The 20,276-nt window shown below is 42.5% G+C and overlaps 1 long non-coding RNA gene across 1 annotated transcript in view; it reads right to left on the bottom strand.

The window, feature by feature from the left end:
- Positions 1 to 2,045: 2,045 nt before the first annotated feature.
- The window catches only part of LOC307219333, a 32,762-nt gene continuing 14,531 nt past the window's right edge, over positions 2,046 to 20,276 (bottom strand). The window contains exons 2-4 of the long non-coding RNA XR_013840373.1: positions 6,385 to 6,520; positions 3,846 to 3,940; positions 2,046 to 3,322 (exon numbers count right to left, since the gene is read on the bottom strand). This is a non-coding gene — a long non-coding RNA (uncharacterized lncRNA). The remainder of the gene's footprint in view (positions 3,323 to 3,845; positions 3,941 to 6,384; positions 6,521 to 20,276) is intronic.

Below are 20,276 nucleotides of genomic sequence, written 5' to 3'. Positions count from 1 at the left end.
AAAGTGCTGCTAGCTCAAAATGCAGGCAATGTAAATAAGAATGTAATTTCACGTATAAACAAAACTTATAAGCAGTCACCAAAACCTACTGGGGGGGACAGGAAAGTCCATCTTCATTTGGTCAGACTAATTAGAGTAATTCATGAGGACGACAGTCTGGGTGACTAGCCTGAGGGTGGCTGAGCTGCTTGGATCAAACCTCACATCAGTCCATGGCAGAAAAGGAATCCGTCTGAGGCTGCTCTTTCAGTCATACTTCCCAGATAAGGGAAAGTGCCGAGGTTCCCTACTGGTGACCTAGTTATTCCCTTGCAAAGACATGGGTGGTTGTTAGTAACATGTTCATGTCTATTACTTGGCTATTTCACCACCACATTTATGCAACGGTGAACTCTGATCCCCCACAAGATTTTTTTAAAAAATCAAAATAAAAAATCAAATGTGGATACAACCTTGCACATCCATCACTTCTGGATCCTGATTCTAGCATTGCTGGCATGATCTACTTTGGGAATATAGGTGAGATTGAAATTAAATAAATAAGTAAGCATTCTGATATCCTTTTGAAAACTCCATGTAGCTTCTGGTGATTCTTCTGCATGCCCTCTCTCAAGCAGGAACTTTTTGTTCTTCTCATTCTTTCACCTACAAGTAGTGATGGAGCTGAAGTTCAGAACCTAAGTTCAGAACCTTCATGATGGTGGATTTAAAGAGTTCTCACTCTTATATAAATCCCAGAGTTCTTGAACAGAGCTCTGTGTAGGCCTCTCCAATCTATTAACTGAAATAGACATAAAACACTTTTTATATCACAGGCGTGATGATTGGCACCCGTCTGTCTCAGGAAACAATGGAAGAGGGCACCTTAGGGGACAAAGTCAAACCGTTGGAGAGTTACAGTGCCTGTTTTGGCTATAGAGACCAAGCCAGCGCAGACGTCATTGAGACAGAAGTGCAAACACGCTTGGAATGTTGGCTTGGGAAAGCACATCTTTATTTGAGACTCTGTCCTGCCATGTGATACCCAAAATCTTCCTGACGCAGAGCATGTGGAAGGCAACCAGAGGCATCGCTCCTGGTGAGTGTAAGTTGTCCATGTCTCACTACCATAAAGTAGTGTTCTCAACACACTGGCCTGGTAGACTTTCATGTTTGTATTGGTCATTAGCATCACATTCTTCCGTACACTTCTGGAGAGACGAGCCATTGCTGTAGCAGCCATGCCAATACAGTGGTACCTCGGGTTACATACGCTTCAGGTTACAGACTCCGCTAACCCAGAAATATTACCTTGGGTTAAGAACTTTGCTTCAGGATGAGAACAGAAATTGTGCTCCAGCAGCGCAGCAGCAGCAGGAGACCCCATTAGAGAAAGTGGTGCTTCAGGTTAAGAACAGTTTCAGGTTAAGAACGGACCTCCGGAACGAATTAAGTACTTAACCCGAGGTACCACTGTACTCTTGTCCAGTTCAGTGTTGATGGAGAGGTTGCTGGTTATGGTGGAGTCCATGTAGACGAAATCATCTACCACGCAAGAGAGAGAAAGAAATGTTGAATGTGTAAGTTTACGTCTAGAGACAATGGATAAAGCAAACACCATTGGCTGTACAACTGCATACGTGTTTAATGGTTATTTTAGTTTAAAAACTAATAAAAATTGTTTAAGAGAGGGGGGAGGGAGGAAGAGAGCAGGATCTGATAATTTCCCAACATCTCTCCAAATCTCTCACTCAACAAGAAGTCTACCAAGAGCAGAACAGTTCAGGCCTGCAGGGATGCAGCAATAGCACTAGAACTGTCATGATTTTTATTTATGGACAGCATTTATAGCCTACTTAATAAATAACAAAACCCTTGTCAGCAGTTTGCATAAAATAATATAAAATACTCATGAGAAAATGCCGATAAAATCAAGAGACTTTGAAAACAAGTAGACATAATGAAATGATCAAAACATAGTTTAATCATTAGTTTTAAACAACAAATGCACATAATAAAATTACATGTCTGAGTAGACTTGCCTAAATAAAAGAGTTTCCAGCAAGCATAAAATGGGATTCAATGAATAACACAGAAAAGGTGCTGCTGTACTAAACCCTCAGTTTCTTGCATGTGTGTAATAAATATTATATGGCACTTGCAAACCTGGCAGTTCCACAGGAAAACAGTAGAAGAATTCTAGTGCTGATTGTTTGTTTGTTTGTTTCCCTTATGGCACAGCAAAATGATATCTGTGGATTGTGGCAGCATGAAAGACAAGGATTGGCAGTTTCTAGACCTCTGACCACATTCAGCCTTTTGTGGAATGCCCTATGTCCTATCCTTGTTGGCACTGTACATCCATGGGACATAGTGGCATTTTACTTTGGGGAGGGGATTGATAACGGAGCCTTTGCATGCCATCCTTTACCTGCTTTTCCAAGTCACCATCTACTTGCTGGCTAGAGATGTGTGGTCCCTTCTTATTCTAGAGAGAGTTTTAGGATGCAGTCTTAACTCCTGCGGTAAATATGCAGAAGATACAGCACAAAATCCAACGCCGGCATGATAACTTAAAAACATATTATAAAGCCATCAGTCTTTACCCTTGGCAATATTCCTATAAAGTTCAACTTGCTGGATGCAGGGCACGGTAACAAAAGTACAATAAACAACCTACAGGCAACATTTGATTAAATTCATAATATTTCAAGGGAAGGGAAGAGTAAATTTCCGGCATCAAACTTTCATAAACCTTCATATGTCTCTTTTCTCAGGGCAAGTCAAAGGCAGAGCAAGCATTGCCGAAAAAAGCAAGCTACCCTGAAGTCACCAGAAAATACATTCAAGAGAATAAAGCCAGTAAATAACTCATCCGTCACTGGGATCTTTTATTGAATCAAATTACTTTTGACATGTGGTCTGCATTATGTGAAGGTCAAGTGTTTTGTAATAAAGACAATAGAGTTATGTCTTTGAAAACACAGACTAAAGATGCGCTCCTTAGCACACTTACTTGGAGGTAAAAATCCATTGGAATCAATGAGACGGCCTTCCATCAGATGTATTTAGGATCACTGGGTAAGTGAGGAGGACAGAATCAGGCTCAGGGATTGCAGAGATTTATTTCAATGAGTGCTTTGCTGATGTCTGCAGGGGTCAGTTTGCTTCGGCAGGGGGATTGATGAGCTGAATCCCTGCAGAATGATTAACCTTCTTGGGAGTAGTAAACAAGGCTTGCGTGGAATTGTTCTGCTTCAGAAAGGTATTTGCTTTGAGACATCGATTAGCACTGCAGCTTCCATTGATCCAGGTTCAGCAGCGATTCACTGAAACTCCACAACTACCATGTGAAATAAAACCATAAAAATACAAATTAGAGAGCAGTCAATGAAATCCTCCTTAAAAGGGCAACTTTGCAGCAAGGAGATGCAGCTCTTAAAGGGGGGGAAGCTCAACTATCCTTGCACATAGGATTTTAAAAAATAGATTGGATAGGGAAAAGGGGGGACAGGTGCTCTTCAGTGATTCTAATGGTCTTTGTGTCTCCTTCAATTTTATTCTACCTGCACAACCTTGCCTGATTTGAAGTGGGGGACAGGAAAGGGCATACAAACAGGCCGGCGGGGAAAGAGCCAAATGCTTTTCACCTGTGCAAAATTAGCTACATTATTATATAATGATGGTGAAGATGATAATGGGGAAAAGAAGCATTTGTATAGCACTTTCATGTGTCCAAAGAACTTAGCTTGTTGCTTTTCCGTGGTGAGCCATGCCTAAAGCATTGCACACAAAAAACCACAAATAATATACAATGCAAGGAATTGCAACCAAAAATCACACAAAACTACCCTATGGTAACAGACCTTCCTCCCGCAGGTCTCTATCACATACATGTCCCCCAGTGCTGCTTCTGAGAGTTGGGAACTGTTTGGAGTGGTGTGGCACACGTTTTGGGAGCCTAAACTTGGAGCAAAATCCTTAGTGAAATCAGGGGAATCGTGTAAGAACACCTTTGGGCTGAAACCTTTTTTTTTTTTTTAAAGAAATGCAAAATTTGGTGCTACTGCTGGTGGTGGTGGTTAAAAACCTTCCCTCTCTGCCTCTTTCTTTAAGTCTCATAATTTAAACCGATTTACGTTTTAATCTGCATTTAGATCAACAGACTAACAGTAACAGAACTAGTGCTGGTAACGTGAAGAGGAGACAGGTTTTGTAACCCAGCTACCCAAAACTGCATTTGGCACAACTGACTAGTGTGCACATAACAAGCAGGCCAAAAGGATGCCATGTCCATTTAGTCAGATGGAGGTCAAAGGAGGAGATCAAGATCGGCTGGAGATTAAATTGGGGACATTTCCCTTTGTCCCGCAATTTCTTCCCTTTGTTCCATGGCTTTCCAGGTCCTGGAGATTTTTCTTTTGTCCTGCCACTTTGCCCGAGGTTTACTGCTGAATTGAAACAAATGTCCATCTGCAGAAAACCTGGTGGACGTTTGTTCCGATTCAGCAGTAAACAGCAGGTTTTCCCAGGAAAAGCAGCGGGACGAAAGAAGAACGTCTCAGACCCGTGCCTAGAAGTCGGAAGGGTGGATGAGCCCCAAGATGCCAAAGAGATGGGTGGCATTTGCCTGCATCTCCTATGAAATGGTTAGTTTGAAGAAGGCCAGAGCTGTCTTGAAACCTGGGCCTTGGAAACCTGTCTACAGTAATTTGACATACAAAGGCCTGGACAAGATGATCCTTGAAGATTCACCCAGCACTGCTAGCCCAAGGACTGGGCATGCTTGAATGCCCAGTATCACTTTGTTCCGGCGCTCATTAAGGGCTCACTTCTACAATCTGTTCTCAGTACAAGGAATCACTCTTGTAATATGTCAAGTGTAACAAGAAAGTCATGTCCCTCTAGGTGTGCAAGAATGCTTTCTGCCTGCTGAACAGGAACAGCCTGAATCCCACCCACTTAGAAGTAAGGTGTAGGACCTACTGGGCAGCTAAGGGTGGGTTTTATCCAATGCTAGTCCTACTCAAGAGTAGACCTACTGAAATTATAAACAGGACCAAGTTAGGGACATTTATTTCGATGGGTCTATTCTGAGTTGGAAACTTAGTTGGAGACAACACTAAAGGTTCCCGGCAGACCTGATCCCAAAAGCTAGGTGTGATATGATTTCTTATCCCCGCCACCTGCCTTTAGTTTGACAGTCTAGAGCGTGGTGTTTTCAAGTAACAGATTCCATCTTACGAACATGATGTTGAATGAATTACTACACCTATTCCCATGCACCATATCTGGATGCAGCTGCCTTGTAGACGTCACGCCCAGTGCTACCTAGGGAGTAAAGTAAATCCAATTTCTCACACTGAAGGATACTGATGATATTTCTGTTCACTCCTGAGAGGGCTTAATAGTTTCCATGCATCATTGGTACACATAGGCTATGGATCTTTCCCACTCATATCTTTGTGTAGTATATTATACGAAATGTATTCAGAAATGGCAAAATGAAAAATAGTTTTGACTGAAACAAATGATATATACGCCTGGAAAAGATCTTCTTGGGAGATGCTTAATGGTCCATATTACATTTTTTTAAAGCATATAAACTTTTTTAAAACAAGAAAAAAACTCCAAAAATATAACATGGTTTCATGACTGATTGGCATCAGGTAATTACTTTTCTGCCCTGAATTATGTGAAGTGTGCATTTGAAAGACAGGATGGGGTGCTTATAACAATGCATTTGCTAGAGAAAACATCATATAAAAATGGATCATATAATTTTTGCTTCCAAAAATGGGTATATTAGGCAAAATTAAAAACAAGAACATGTATATTAAGAGACATTTGATTAAAATGTTGCTGAATTTTCATGAATGCTTGTGGCTGTTTGTTTGTTTTTAAATCACAAACTGGTGTGAAAATGTGGAGCGCTGACTTTAAGACTGGGGAAAAAAGAGAGAGAAACTGAGAGTAAATGCCGCGCCAGAGGTTGGCAGCACATACAGGTTAACTCACAACACAGGCGGGCATTATGTCACTGACCATTACGTGTATAAGCAAAATTGAATAAGGCTCTTAGTCTTCCTCTTCGTCTTCCTCCTCTCATTCACTGGACTCTGCTGTAGATGAGATGAAGACCAATGGGGTTGACCAGTAGCCAGAACATATATGAAACATATAGTGTGTGTGTGTGTGTGTGTGTGTGTGTGTGTGTGTGTGTGTGTGTGAAGGAGCAAATGACCTATCAACTTAATCCTCTTTTTTAATATATATATATAAAAAACCCAAACCCTAAATAAATAAATAAAGCGTCAGGCAAAAATGAGACTGTTGGAATACAAAACAGGGGATGGTGAGGGAAGCTGAATACTTCTGGAATTTTCTCCATGACACAGAGCTCACCTTAAGGCTCCCTTGCTAGCCGCTGTGTGAAACTGGTTGCTGGATGGGCTGGCCTGATTCAACGGGGCTCTTCTTAGCTGTGCCATGCTTGGGGGTGCATCTGGTAGCAGTGCCATAGAGCAAGGCTGTGGAGAAGCTGGAAAACATTTTAAATGCTTGATTTGAGAGCTAAGCCTGCCCTGAGAGCATGCTTTTTTTAAATAATGGCCGATTGTTCTTGGAATGCACTCAGCAATGTTGCTTGGAGACCTTCCGCTGTCACTCTGCAACTGCTCTATACAGAGAATGTCTTTTCAGGCATTATCAAGCAATTATTTTTACATCTCCCTTCAGCATGCCAATTACCACTTTGCCCTTAGAAATTCAAAATGCATTTCCAAGATTCAGAATATTTACTATTACCAGCCCAGGCTACTGCAACCTAGGTGAAAAGAGGTGTCTGCTTCATTTTACTTTATACATACCAGCTTTCAGCAAATTGCTGTCCTCCAGATATTGAGAAGACCCCAGGTCCTATCGACCCCAGTAAGTGTATATTCCAGAAGAACTTTGTATTTTGAGGAATTCGTGCCACTAGGGAGAATGTGCATTTCGGTGTTAAGGTATTGCAATTGTCTGGCATGCAAAATCAAGACAATCAATGGCACCCATGAAGTTTCCTCAATAAAGATAATCATGCTGGGCTTATGGAATGAGACGCCTGTTTGATGGAAATGTTATGTAAACACTGCATAATGACTGGAGAATGTGCAGAATTACTGGGGATTCCACTCTGAAACCCTGGAGTGTAGACAGTACAGACCTAGATGGGCCAGTAGTCTACAAACACCTCCCTGTGTGCTGTTTGTAGCAAACACTTTTAGGGGCAAAAAGCAGTAAAGAGGCGATGATATTTAGCATGGCCCCCAATGCATGCTAAAAAGAGCATGTTCTGGATTGAGTTCTCACAACTTCAAAATATTCATGGCTTGCATGTAACTAACGTTGCATGCCGTTCGGTTCTTGGTTACTTGTTTATTTCTTGGTCTGGCACAGAGCTTTAAATAGCCACTTGGCTGTGAATATGAAAAAATGCAAAGCAATGTAATACATCAATAGAAAATATAGTTTGAAGCTGGCATAAGAATAGCGACGCAGGTGCCTTGACAAAGCACTCAGCGTTTGTTACTTCCTATGCTAATTGATGATTTGGCCTCCTTCTAACTTCCTCCAGCCGATCGAGTTGGTGAAACAGAATTTCTAAGTTCCCCAGCTTATTAGCATTTTGGAATAAAGTTCAGAGTTACCCATCCAGGGCTGTAGGCCAGCATCCTGTGGCCTTCAGCTGCATGGAAGCATGTGAAGCAGAGCTGGAGGAACAGCAAGCAGAGAGAGCATGAGAAAGGACGCTTTTAAACCTCTTCTATTCATCAGCAGGATGGACTTTCCCATCTTTTATATCAATCCCATTACTTACATAGGTGAACCTATGTAAGATGCTGGCTTTGGATTAATATATCTGGGGAAGAAGTGTAGCAAGAATTCTTACTTCTTCAGAAATTATTCACCTAAGTTATCGCCAAAGCCCAAACAGGGCTAATTTCAGGACCTCTATGCTTTGCCCAAATCAGTTGAAAAGATCCTTGTTTTGCCCTCAGCACAATCTAGAGCTGTCATGCATGGGATAGGAAGAGGAGGAGACAGGCAGCCCCAGCCCCTTACCCTGCAGGGAGTCTGCTGTGGAAGCACATCTCAGCAGGACTGAAACATCCTCTCCTCACCAGCTGGTGTGCAGGGTATTCAATCCTGCCAGCTGCAGGGTGCTTCTTTACAAGTGCCTTCCTTCATTTTGGGGCTGGATTCCAGTCGGGTGTCCCCCAAACTGATCCAAGGCCCTAGATCAGAGGTCCAGATTAGGAGGAACTGTGCAGAGTCCTGATGTACAGCCTGACACATCCCAGTGCTTGTTTTCCAAAACTGTTCAATAAAAGTGATTCCACTTTTTATTTTTTAGGGGCAGTGACTATTGTCTTCTCTGCATTCCTTAACATTTCATTATTCTGATAGCCTCATGTTTTCTTCTAATCTAATCATCCAAGACACCAGGGTCTCATGTAGCAGCCAGTGAAATCTCGACGAAGCCTATGCACAGAGCCACAGACTCGAACTTTTCATTCCTTTCATTTTTCATTTTGCTTTTCATTTGTATACCACCTTTCTGTATTACTATACACAAGGCAGTTTACAAGCTGAAGAAACAACAAAGTAAGACAGCAAAGATCACACATGTAATAACAATCTGATCCAATACAAAAAAAAAAGTCACAATAACTTTAACCTTTCACCTTGGTCCATCTTGGTAGTTGTACTGTATGCTTGAAGTTTGCTGTGGTTGATAGCTGTGCAGGCCTATCAAGGTGCAGATTAGCACAAGCCATTGCTGTCACCGTCTCTGCTGTGCTCACATCACAGCAGCAAGTGTCACCCCTCCATAGACTGTCTGAACGCTTCCTCCTCCCTCCTGCCTCAGACCTTATTGTGGGCTGGGAGATATGACTAATTGGTGTGAAACAGTTCTCATCTGCATACTCATCCAACTACATGCGCTGGAGCTTAGCTGCCTTGCCTTTTCTGCAGAAAGATGTGCAAGGAATCAAAGATGCAGCTTTGATTCTTCTGCTCTGTATATCTCCAAGTCTAATTCTCCCATTCATGCAGCACCGTCTACAATTGCTTCTGATGAAAATTTTTGCCCCTTGCTGGATCTTCATAATACTTTGTGAGTCAATTTGGTTCTGCCCCTTGGGTGTGCTATTGAATCACATTCCTTCTCCCCATTGTTGATGTCCTCCCGCCTCTTCCCATTTATTAACAGCAGCTTCCTTCAGTGAGTGTTTGTCATCAGCTTTTTTTCATTTCAAGCTCTCCGATTTTTCCACGCTTGTGAAGAGATTGCTGAAGTATTTGGTTTCTGATTACTCATGATTAAGCAACAGTAGGAATTGATTTGGCAATAATGGCTGAAGATGTGTTGTTCCCTCCAGGCGGGTTTCATTTTCATCTCTTTTCTCTGTACAGATTAATATTATCCTGAGACGGTTGTGAAAGTCGAGTCTTTTGAAAAACTAACTTAGCATTCACATTTCTGCTCTTTGGGGTGTAATCAGTAGCATGGGGTATATGATAGGTTGCAGTTTAACACTATAAACTGAACTGCAGGTACTCAGATTTACTCCAGAGTTCACTCCAAAACATTTTTCATAATGTTTCATTGTAACATGGATGGGGAGCCCTAAAGCCTTTGAGGCGTGGACAGACTCCAACTCTCATCACCCTCAGCCAGAATGTCCAGTGATCAGGGATGATGGGAGATGGAGTCAAACAACATCTGGAGGACCACAGGTTCCCCAATCCTGGATTAATAACCTAAGCAGGACCCTAATGGATTGGGCCAAAGGTGCAGTTAGTTCAGTATTCTGTTTCCTTGCCAGCCAAGTGCCTTCGCAAAACTCAGAAGCAGAGCCTCCCCAATTGTTTGTCGTCGTCACCTAGCATCATTTGACCAGAAAGGCCTGTCCTCTATGAATTTGTTTGTTACTAAGATATGATCCATATTTAGAACTTCCAGGCATTTCTGACAAGGATAAGGTTACTAGATATTTTTCAATGAATCCAGGGACACTTTTCAACTTCAGTAGGAATGACAGGATTTTGTCAGGGGACTGATTTGTAAATCTGGGGACCGTCCTCGGGAAATGGGGGCTTCTGGTAACCTTAGACAAGGAGGATTATTATTCTTACAAAGTCACAGGGCACTTCCAGACTGGTGGGACTTCAGGTGAGATTCAATCAAATACCAGCAAATTTAGGTTGCACAAATAAAGCTGATTTGGCACTCTTGTGCAACAGAGCCATCCCCACCACCTCCAAATTGGACGGTTTGCAGTTAGGGAAGTGATTGGGAAAGGTGAAATTACAACCGCTTGAAGCTATGTCCTAGAACCTATCCGCAAACAAATCAGGACACATGCCCAATGAACCGCCAACATCTAGCCTTCCTGCAAACTTTGTGCAAACATATCAAGAAGAATGCTCAATCAACAAGTGCCCTTAGTCACATACTATTTATTAGGCAAACTGCAGCTCTCTAAGCATTGGAGGATTAGCATTGGAAATGCTAAGCATTAGCAGCTAGACTGGAGATCTCTATGATCTCTATGGGGTGGGGGGGGGACATAATGTATTTTTCATTGGTGTAAAAGAAGGGGGGGCTAACTCCGATGAACAAATGAACCTAACAGGAATGCAGCCATGTAACTTTTTGCTCATACTGCATTCTGAAGGTATGTGATCTTCTCATAATACTCAAGAATAAAGTCTGTTGACAATACTTTTACGTATGACTCTGCTTTTATATTTCTTAGGAAAGTGTACATGCTCTCGCTGCTAACATGCATCTGTTTTTCTCATTAGTGACTTTCTGGAGGAATTTGAAAATATTCCTGTTCACCCAGGCATTTCATAGCTGAAATACACTGTTCCTGGTAACCTAGAGATCACTAGATGAGAGAATGTTTTTAAGTAATACTGTTTTTAGAATGCTTTTTTTTGTGGAGGGACCATTTCTTTTAAAAATAGTTTTATTATGAGTGTGCTTGTAGTCATGGGCTCCTTTGGGAGGAAGGGCAGGATAATTAATTAAGTAATTAAATGCCCAGTTTGGTTGAAGGTCAAATTTATTTGAATTCAGAACTCTGAAATGCTGAACTGAACCAGCTTAATTCTGAATAGCCTTGGAATATGGCAATGGTCAGGGACAAAGGTTTAACATTTTTTCTTGCTGTATAAACTTTAAAAAACAACAACACACCACTCACAGCAATGTAAGTCTTTCTCTGGACAAATTCTCACCTGCCACACTTGCAGGAATGCCTTGGGAGTGATGCCACATTACCGCGACACTCCCAAGGCATTATGGGAAGTATGGGAACCAAGGGGCAGTTCACAGCTGTCTCCACAGTTTCCTGTGGGCCATACTTCCTGGCAAGGCTCAATATAAGCAACAACCCCCTTCCAAAACGTTATTTCACCCAGGAAAGCAGCAGAAAATGGGACCCTGTTTTTGCAATGGGACGACAGTTTCATGAGGGGAAGGGATTTCATCCCAACCTTGGCCAAGGTCTTTCCTCCCCCGAGACTCAATGTTAAAATGCAAATTATTCTGTTTGGCTATTTGAGGCTCATTTATACATTACCCTTTTATTGTGTTCAAGAAACCTGCTGCCTACATTAACCTCCAGAATAACAGATTGGGCTCCTTTCCCCAGTGGTGACCAAAGGCAAGATTGCCATATTTTATTTTATTATGACATTGATATGAAATTATTATTAATAATGTCCTTTATCAATCACTTCCCACAAAGAATCCCAAAGAGATTAACAAAATATCCCACTTTTCCTCCAAGAACTGAGGGTGGAATACAAGGTTCTCCCTCTCTCCACATTCTTCTTCTTCTTCTTTGGCAATCACTCATAGCCCAGTCAGATTGTCTTCCATGAGCACAGTCTTAATGGTGTGTCCGTTGGTGACTGCGGAGGCCAATTCTGGATCCACACATCCTTTCACAGTGGGGACATAGGTTTCCGGGCAGGAAGTAGGTTGGGCTGCAAGTTGGTGACTGGTCCAAGGTTCCCCGATGAGCTTCATGGCTGAGTGGGATTCGAACCCTGCTCTCCAATGTCCTAGTCCAACACTCTAACCACTATACCATGCTGGCTCCCTTCCAGGTACAGTCTATTCCCAGACCACCTAGCAAGAGGAACTTATCAGCTACTACTTCTTGACCATGTCCTGGTTCTGTTTCCTTTCCTAAGCCATGGACCACATGCCCCACATAAATGAGTGGATGCTTCTCCTCCTAAAAGCTTATGAAAAGCTCTTTTCAAACATCCCAAGCAGGGGGTGGCCGTCCAGACGTTGTTGGACTCCAACTCCCATCAGCCCCAGCCTGCAAATCCAAGGTTAGTGACCCTTGGTGTTTTAATCCAGCAACATCCAGTGAGCTACAGATTCTCTATCCCTGCCCTAGATAATTGTCATTCTGAAGGGAAATGACCTCATGCAGATATTTTTTCTGAGACATGTAATTCCTCCAGTTGCCAGGTACACATGTCTATACACACACACACACACACACACACACACACACACACACTCTTCTTGCAACAAATGCTACCAGCAGCAAAGACTTAAAAGCTTTGTGACTTTACCCACCGTACTTATTCTTTCTGCCATCTGAGAAAAGACTCCATAAATCAACGGCCAACTACTGCCTTGTGACCCATCATACTGTACTGGCAGAACTGTGTTCCTGCCATCAGCATCTGTCCAATGAGGAAATACATAACGCGGAAAAGAGAAGAGAAGAGCAACTCTCTGCAGTTATTTAAGCGGCCAGGTTTACTGCCTCCCAATAGGAATGAGCAAAGAAAGGTGACGAAAGGCAGATTTGGAGCGGATGGGTTTTCACGTGCTTAGGCAGCTCTCCCATTTGCATTGCAAAGTATATAAATAATGCAAGAATGTGTTCACAAGACGGAAGGCTAAGCCGGGGCTTAGTGCACATGGCTGGACATCACGGGGGACAGCTTTGTAAAGAATTTGAGCTACAGTGGATAAAAGCAACAAACAAAAGTCCATGATGCAATGGGGTGGAAAATAGAATCAAACGACTGAAATGCCATTATGTAAATGTATGCCGTTTCTTCACCTGGAACATAGTACATAGTTCCACTCATATACTCTCAAAAATGGCTGGATGGTTTGCACTCTTTTATCCTCACAGCCTAGCTATCGAATAGTCAAGTTTCATTAAATCAGAGAGCTGCAAGAGACATTGGAGAGCACCTAGTCTACGGTAGCCAATGTAGTGCCCCCTCCAATGTTGCTGGACTACAACTCCCATCACACCTCACCTTTGGTGAGCCTAATGGGAGATGTAGTTTAACAATATCTGAAGGGCCCCATGTCGCCTACCCCTGATCTATTGTGATCTGCTGAATGCAGGTTCTGCAATGCAGGAGGCAGCAACATACCTGAGAGAAGGCTATCCAGCATCTGCTTAAATGCTTCCAGAGAAGGTGAGCCCACCACTTCCTGGGACATGGCTGAGTGGGGATTTGAACCCTGGTCTCCCAGGTCCTAGTCTGACACCCTCACTACTACACCACGTTTGCTGCTACTACACCTGCCCATTGTGCTCTGACAACAATGAGCTGCATAAAAAAGACGAAGAGGGAAGTAGTCTTCCTCTAGGTCTGCCCCCGCCCCCCTTCTAAGTCTGTCTTACTGCATAAAGCCAGCCAGAGCAGAGGCGGATTTATGGGAGTGCAACCGGTTTGCCTGCACTGGGCACTGAGCCAAAAGGGCGCCACAGGGGGCGCTGCAGCAATAGCGAACAATGGAAGGCAAGAGGCAGGGAGCACTAGATTTTGGCATTGCACAGGGCACCACTGAAACTGTAAAGCCCAATATCTACCACTGGCAAGAGGGACAAGACTCTCCAAGTCCAGCAGACAGTTGCAGTTTGCAATCTTGCCCAGTTTCTCTCCCCTTCCCTCATCCTACCAGGCACAGCTCCATTCCACTGTAGGTCACAAATTGTCTTGGACATGGCAAACTAAAAATGCTGCTGTCCTTATCCCCAGGAGCAATTCTGCATGTGAATATGGGGGCCCGCATATAGATACTGTGGAGTATTATCAGAACAGTAGCCCACAGCTTGCAATCCCGGTTAGACCGTTTTCCCAACGTGGAATACTGCACTTGTTTCCTTTCCTTAGTAGAATGCTAAGAAGCCCACCGGTTGTTATATGGAATGCTAAAACTACTTACTGTGACTGGAATTCACTCAGCAGCATCAAGTTAAACGTCTACAGTAATTTGGAAACAGCAATAAAAGGTTGTTTGCATTTGATTTTACTAAGTAGCCTAAGGCCTAGGTGGTTGAGTTAAAAGTGATGCTGCATTACAAAGCATCCATGGAGGTTGACCCTATGGAGGGAGAAAACTGCACCATTATTATTTTATAGTGCTCTGGATTGGCTCCAGGGCCTTTAAAGTTTGCATAGAAGGGTAAATTCTGCCACAGTAATTACTGTGATCCGGCAATTCTGCTAGGAGGCAGAGGCCTCCTTGGCCTGCTCATATTATCTCACTGAGCTGATTCTTTCCTCGAGGGATCACTAACCCAGCACCAGCAAGTAAAGACTCTAACCTGAAAGGTTGCTAACCTCACTAGTTCACAGTAGGAAGGGATGGATGTCTTCAAGCTCATTAAATTATTTGCAGAAGTATGCTTGGCTAATAATGCAGTTCACACATGGGAAGAGCTCAGTGGCAGAGAACATGTTTTGCATGCAGAGGTCCAAGATGCAAGCCCTGGAAACTTCAAATAGAGCTGGAAATGACTTTGGTAGGAAACCCTGGAGATCAGCTGCTGATCCACAACCAAGGGACCTCCAAATGTTGTTGGTCTCCAGCTGTCATCTGCACAAGCCAACACTGTCAATAATTAGGGGTGTTGGAAATTGTAGGCCAAAACATCTGGAGAGCACCAGGTTAGGAAAGTCTAGGGCTGAGCTAGGTAGATTAATGATTGGATGCCATATAAGGTGGCAACCTACATCTAGATACAAATACATAAAAGCATGTCTGGTAGAGCAGGAAAAGCCCTGACCCATGTTAAACTGGATTGAAATTCAGTTCCTCCTCGAAAAAGGATATTGCAGAGGTGCAGAAGAAGACAATCAAAATGATCAGGGTGCTGGAACAACTCTGAGTAAAGGTTACGACATTTGGGGCTATTTAGTTCAGAAAAAGGGTGAGGCATGATAGAGGTATGCACAGAATGATGCATAGTATGAAAACAAACAGATGAGTTTTTATTCATCTTTCATCATGCTAGAACTTCATCCAAGGAAGCTGAAGGGTAGAAAATTCAGGACCAACAAGAGGAAGAATTTCTTTGCACATAGTGCCTAGCTGATCAACGCATTTTTCTTCCACAAGAAGTGGCAATGGTTGTCCAGTGTAGACAGCTTTAAAGTGGGATTAGATAAATTCACATTACAGCTTGACCTCTGCATCTCTGCTCTGCAGTAGGTCCAACTGAGCTCCATGGGAGTCACTTCCAAGTACTGTAAGTGTGTATTTGATGGCAGCCTCTATCTCCTTGCAGGAGCCCTAGAAGCAGATACGGTGAGGATTAACTTTGCCAAGGGTAGCCAATGTAGAACCCACCAGATATTTCTGGACTACAACTCCTATCATCCTTGCCCATCAGCCATGCTTGCTGGAGCTGATGGGAGTTGTAGTCAACAACATTTGGAGGGCACTACATTGGCTACCCCAGAATTATAAATTTAGTTCTTTAGCAATATGTCCGTATTCAGATGAGTAATCTTTAGTCCTGTGAGTACATTCCTCACTACTTTTATTGGGACTGGTCATGTAAATAGGCTGGTTATAAATGAAAAGTCTTTAAAGCAGCCGGTACTTAGACGTGAAAGCTGGTGTAATATTTAAACACTCTTCTAGCCACTTGCAAGCATGGATGAGATGGCTTAGCAGTTAAGGAAGTGTCCACATCTAATGGAACCATGCTAAAACTCAAAGTGCAAGCCCTTTTTATGCCAATTACAGTACCATATATTATATTTGCAGTGCCGGTTACACTTCTGAGGAATAGCCAAGGCTTCATTACACAATAACCACTCATGATGTATAAATAAAATGTTAACTGGTAAACATGCATTTGACCATTAACATGGCAATCTTTTTGGTGTCCTGAATATTGTGTTATTCAAATACAGAATTATGTATTCTCTGAATACAGCCAAGGTAAAATACACATGGCCTTGTCTTAACGACACTGTACTCCCTAAAGAATGATGGCCAGAGATACATCAGCTCTCACTATGCCAAGGTTCTTCCTGGCTCTCTAAGCGCTAGCAATGTATTGCTGTCAGAAAGAGAAGTCAGAAACTGATAATTTAAGGGCTTGTGCTAGAAGGAACCAAAGTTAGTTTTCCTCTCATGGTGCCCTTCTCCAGTGCTATTTTTCTAGAAAAAGAGGTGCTGGAACTAACAATGAACTCCTCCCTTGTTTTCTTATAACAACAATGGCGCCCACCTGAGAGGTGCCGGAACAGAGTTCCAGTGAGTTCTGGCTGAAAAAAAAGCTCTGCCCTTCTCACAGATTCCATAATAACTTAGTAACTTACCTTTTTCCCTGCCTACATTTTTCTGAATGTAAATGTACTATAGGAAAACAACCGTTTGCTTAAGCAAACAGGTGGCTTCTTATCCATTCCACGCACCCCCCACAAAAAAACATGAATCCACATCTGTCAGAATAAAAAGAGAGAGAGAGAGACTTCTTTCTGCCTTCACTTAGAAGACAGCAGCTTATGAGAGGAAAGAGATAAAGAAGTGACATTGTCTATTACTCATCCTGAGTCCAGTTTCAATGAATTAATCATGAGAGACAGCTATTAAGATGTTTTTCTAACAGAGGTCGACTTCTTTTTAATTATCTGCTTCCCACTCACCTCATACAACACAAATAATAATAGGTTTCAAACATAAATGTTGGGGGGGGGATAAAAAAAAAGTTCCCTAGTGTAACAAACATTATTTTCTTTTATTTCAGTTTATATGCAAGCACAACGTAGAAAGGGGGATTTAAAATGATAGCAATTGTTTCTGCCCCAGCATCAGCTTATGGTAATGAACAATAGGGGAGACAACTGTTGAAAGAGTCAGTGGGATGGTATTTATTTTCACTACAACGTGGTGCCTAAGCATTCAGAAGCTTGAAGTTCTCCATAGCTTTGAAGAGAATTGGGGCTAACTTTGAAATCCCACTACTGATTCTGCCCATTCCATCCCAGCAAGCAGTATCTTCTTAGCACAATGTGCAGAGAGAAAATGAATGTAATTTGATGTCATTTTTCATTTGCAAGTGAAACGGGGATATGTTAATGTGGTGGACTTCTCTGAGCAGAGTATGCTAATTCACGCCATTTATCTTCATGCCTGCTGCGTTATTTGCTTCTATTAAAGTATCTTCCCCCCCCCCTACTTTCTCTCTGTAGAGACTCAGGGTACAGCCAGACAGCTATTTTGAAAGTACACATCCAGCTCCTGCTGTTTACTTGTCCCAGGCCTCTGTTCCCTGTTGCTCTCCCATCTGCCTCGGCTTTTCCATACCACGGGCCACTACCAGCATGGGGCTGGGCAGTCTACGTAGCTGAAAAAGTCATAAAGTGTCGAGTAAACAAGATGCCCACAGTTTGAAAGTGCCTGCTAAGTTGGTGCCATGCAAGCACCCAAACCAAAGCTAGAAGCTGCCTTCTGAAGGTGCCCTGAGCAGCTAAGTTTAGAATTGCAGGTATACCTACAGCACACTGTATAAGTGGAAGAGCTAACTTAAAGCTTGAGATTATATAGAAGAGGGGTGGAGAACCTGTGGCCCTCCAGATATTAATGTATTCTCAACTTCCATCAGCCCTAGGCATGGCCAGTGATCAGGGAAGATCAGAACAGCAGTCCAAAAACATGATGGACCAGACATCCTCCATAGCTGATATGGAACCTAGCTGTAATGGGAAGTATCAGAAGAGGAGGAGGAGGAGGAGGAGGAGGAGGAGGAAGAAGAAGAAGAAGAAGAAGAAGAAGAAGAAGAAGAAGAAGAAGAAGAAGAAGAAGACTAGGTCCTAAAGCCCTACTCAGTCACTTCTTCCTCCAGCCATAGCTGAAACAGTTTCATTTCAATCCAGAACAAAGTATTATTTGTGAGCCTCCTTCCATATGGCTGCACACCTTAAGATTCTCAGTGAAGGATTTATATTCTTGTGTGGCAGATATGTGAGGGGTGATTTCATACTATAAGGAGCAGGAATGTTCCTCAGAAGTAACCAAGAGGAATCACTTCATTTTCCTTACAATACACACTGGTCCAATGCAACATCAGGGGCACTGTGGAGAAAACAAAATGGCAGCCACAAGGCAAAGTGTAGGCAGGTGTCAACATAGCAGGCCCTATTCAGGCATGGGACCCTTAGCAGCTGCCCCAGAGTGCCTGTGCTGATGCTAGGCCTGCTCCAATAAGATAGGATTTAAAGAAAAATTTTGAATTTCAAGTTTCTGTCTTGCAATTAGAGCAGCATTCATAAATCACCAGTGGTTGCCCCACTCCTTGCATTTCTAGAGATTCAGCTTACTTATGACAAGCAAGTGGCATTACAGAATTAGTTAACTGTGAAGATACAAGGGGTCCCAATCCTCACCCTAAGGTGGCATCTTCCATAGACAAACTCATATGCACCCTAAAGTGTTGACCCACATTATTCAGATAAGAACAGGTCACAAGCCAATAAAAGAAAGCACAGTATGCCAGAAGAGCCTGTGGAAAAATAAATGAGAAAAGAAAATCTAAATGAGTCAAAGAAGTATCGAGAAGAATGGCATAGGGTTTTGTGTTGCTTTGTTTTGTTTTTTGTTTTACAGCAGCCTCCACTGACATTATGGGAATATTTAATGGAAGGCGGTAAACATCTATTTTCAACCAATATAAAATATCAACTTTAATTTTGGGTATTTTGAATGGATAGATTCTGTGAACAGCCAAAGTAGAAGTCAGTCTTCACTATATGCCAAGCACATTTATCATTTCAGCAGTGTGTGTATCACAATACACCAAAGAAAATAATAATAAGCAGGCTGTTATTAGGAAGAGATTTGATTTCCCAGAAGATATCTAGGGAATTGGTGAGGAATGGTCCATTTTGTAAATATCACTAGCTTTCCAGAAGTTCAACAATCCTCGGTGCAATGCATCGTGTGGGAGTGAGAGGGCTCTCTGACTCATGCCACTGAGGATGATGTAAAGAGACCTATTAAAATAGCAGCATGTGCAAAGTAATATGGAGAGAACAAAAGAAGCAGTGAAGGTCACCTATTTCTTTGTTGATAATAACACAAAAGCCTAAAATGTCACCACTTGAGCTAGATTTCTCCACTACAAAGTTAAGTGTTCTCAACGTTCTATATATGCCATGCGTATCTCTTATAAACTTCTGGGTTCTGTATAATTAAAATCCCACACATCACAGTCTCCACTTCAGTTTTCTCCCTACAATTATAAATCACAAATCCTGGCTATGAGGTGGGAAGAAAAGATCCTGCCCCTGTAGAATATATGTGTTTGTGCCTGTATTTATGTATGAGCTCTGGTGACAGAGAGTGTGACTTCTGATTTGTACGGTTATCCAAAATCTATAGACCTCCTGTGTCCAATGGGAGGAAAAATAGATGACTGTGTATCCAAAGACTATGTGCACATGGTGTCCTTATTATGCGCTATGGATAGGTAAGCCTCGTTGAACAACCAGCAAATTTGTTCTAATGGACATGCATAGCTGCTGATTTAGTGGATCACAGTTCTATTTATCTTTTGGTAAGGTCTAGCACATAAAAAGTAGAGAAAGTGAGATTGAATAGTGCCACCTCGCTCGGGGTACCACATATTTACATCCAGACAGGTAACATCTCCAGTCCACCCAATCACAAAAGGGTCCTACAAGAGGGCATTGCTGGCTCACTCCATTCCTGAACAGTGCTAAGTAGTGCTTACTGCTTATGAACTAGATTAAGCAATTTTCCAAGATCCTCTCTGATTGAATGCTGAGTGCTTTGCGCATCCACTGCCCACCCTTTCTAGGAATCAACATAAGATTGGCAAGTTTGGGACATGCTTTGTCTTCAACCGTCTTGAGGTTCCTGCCTGTGGCTCCGCATCATACTGCATGTGAGAAGGATGCTGTCCATTAAATTAGTGCTGAAAGCTCAC

This window comes from Podarcis cretensis (assembly GCF_951804945.1).
Source record: "Podarcis cretensis genome assembly, chromosome: 6".
In the NCBI taxonomy this organism is placed as follows: domain Eukaryota; kingdom Metazoa; phylum Chordata; class Lepidosauria; order Squamata; family Lacertidae; genus Podarcis; species Podarcis cretensis.
The sequence above is the reverse complement of the archived record's forward strand: the minus strand, read 5'-3'. Positions and strand labels throughout refer to the sequence as shown.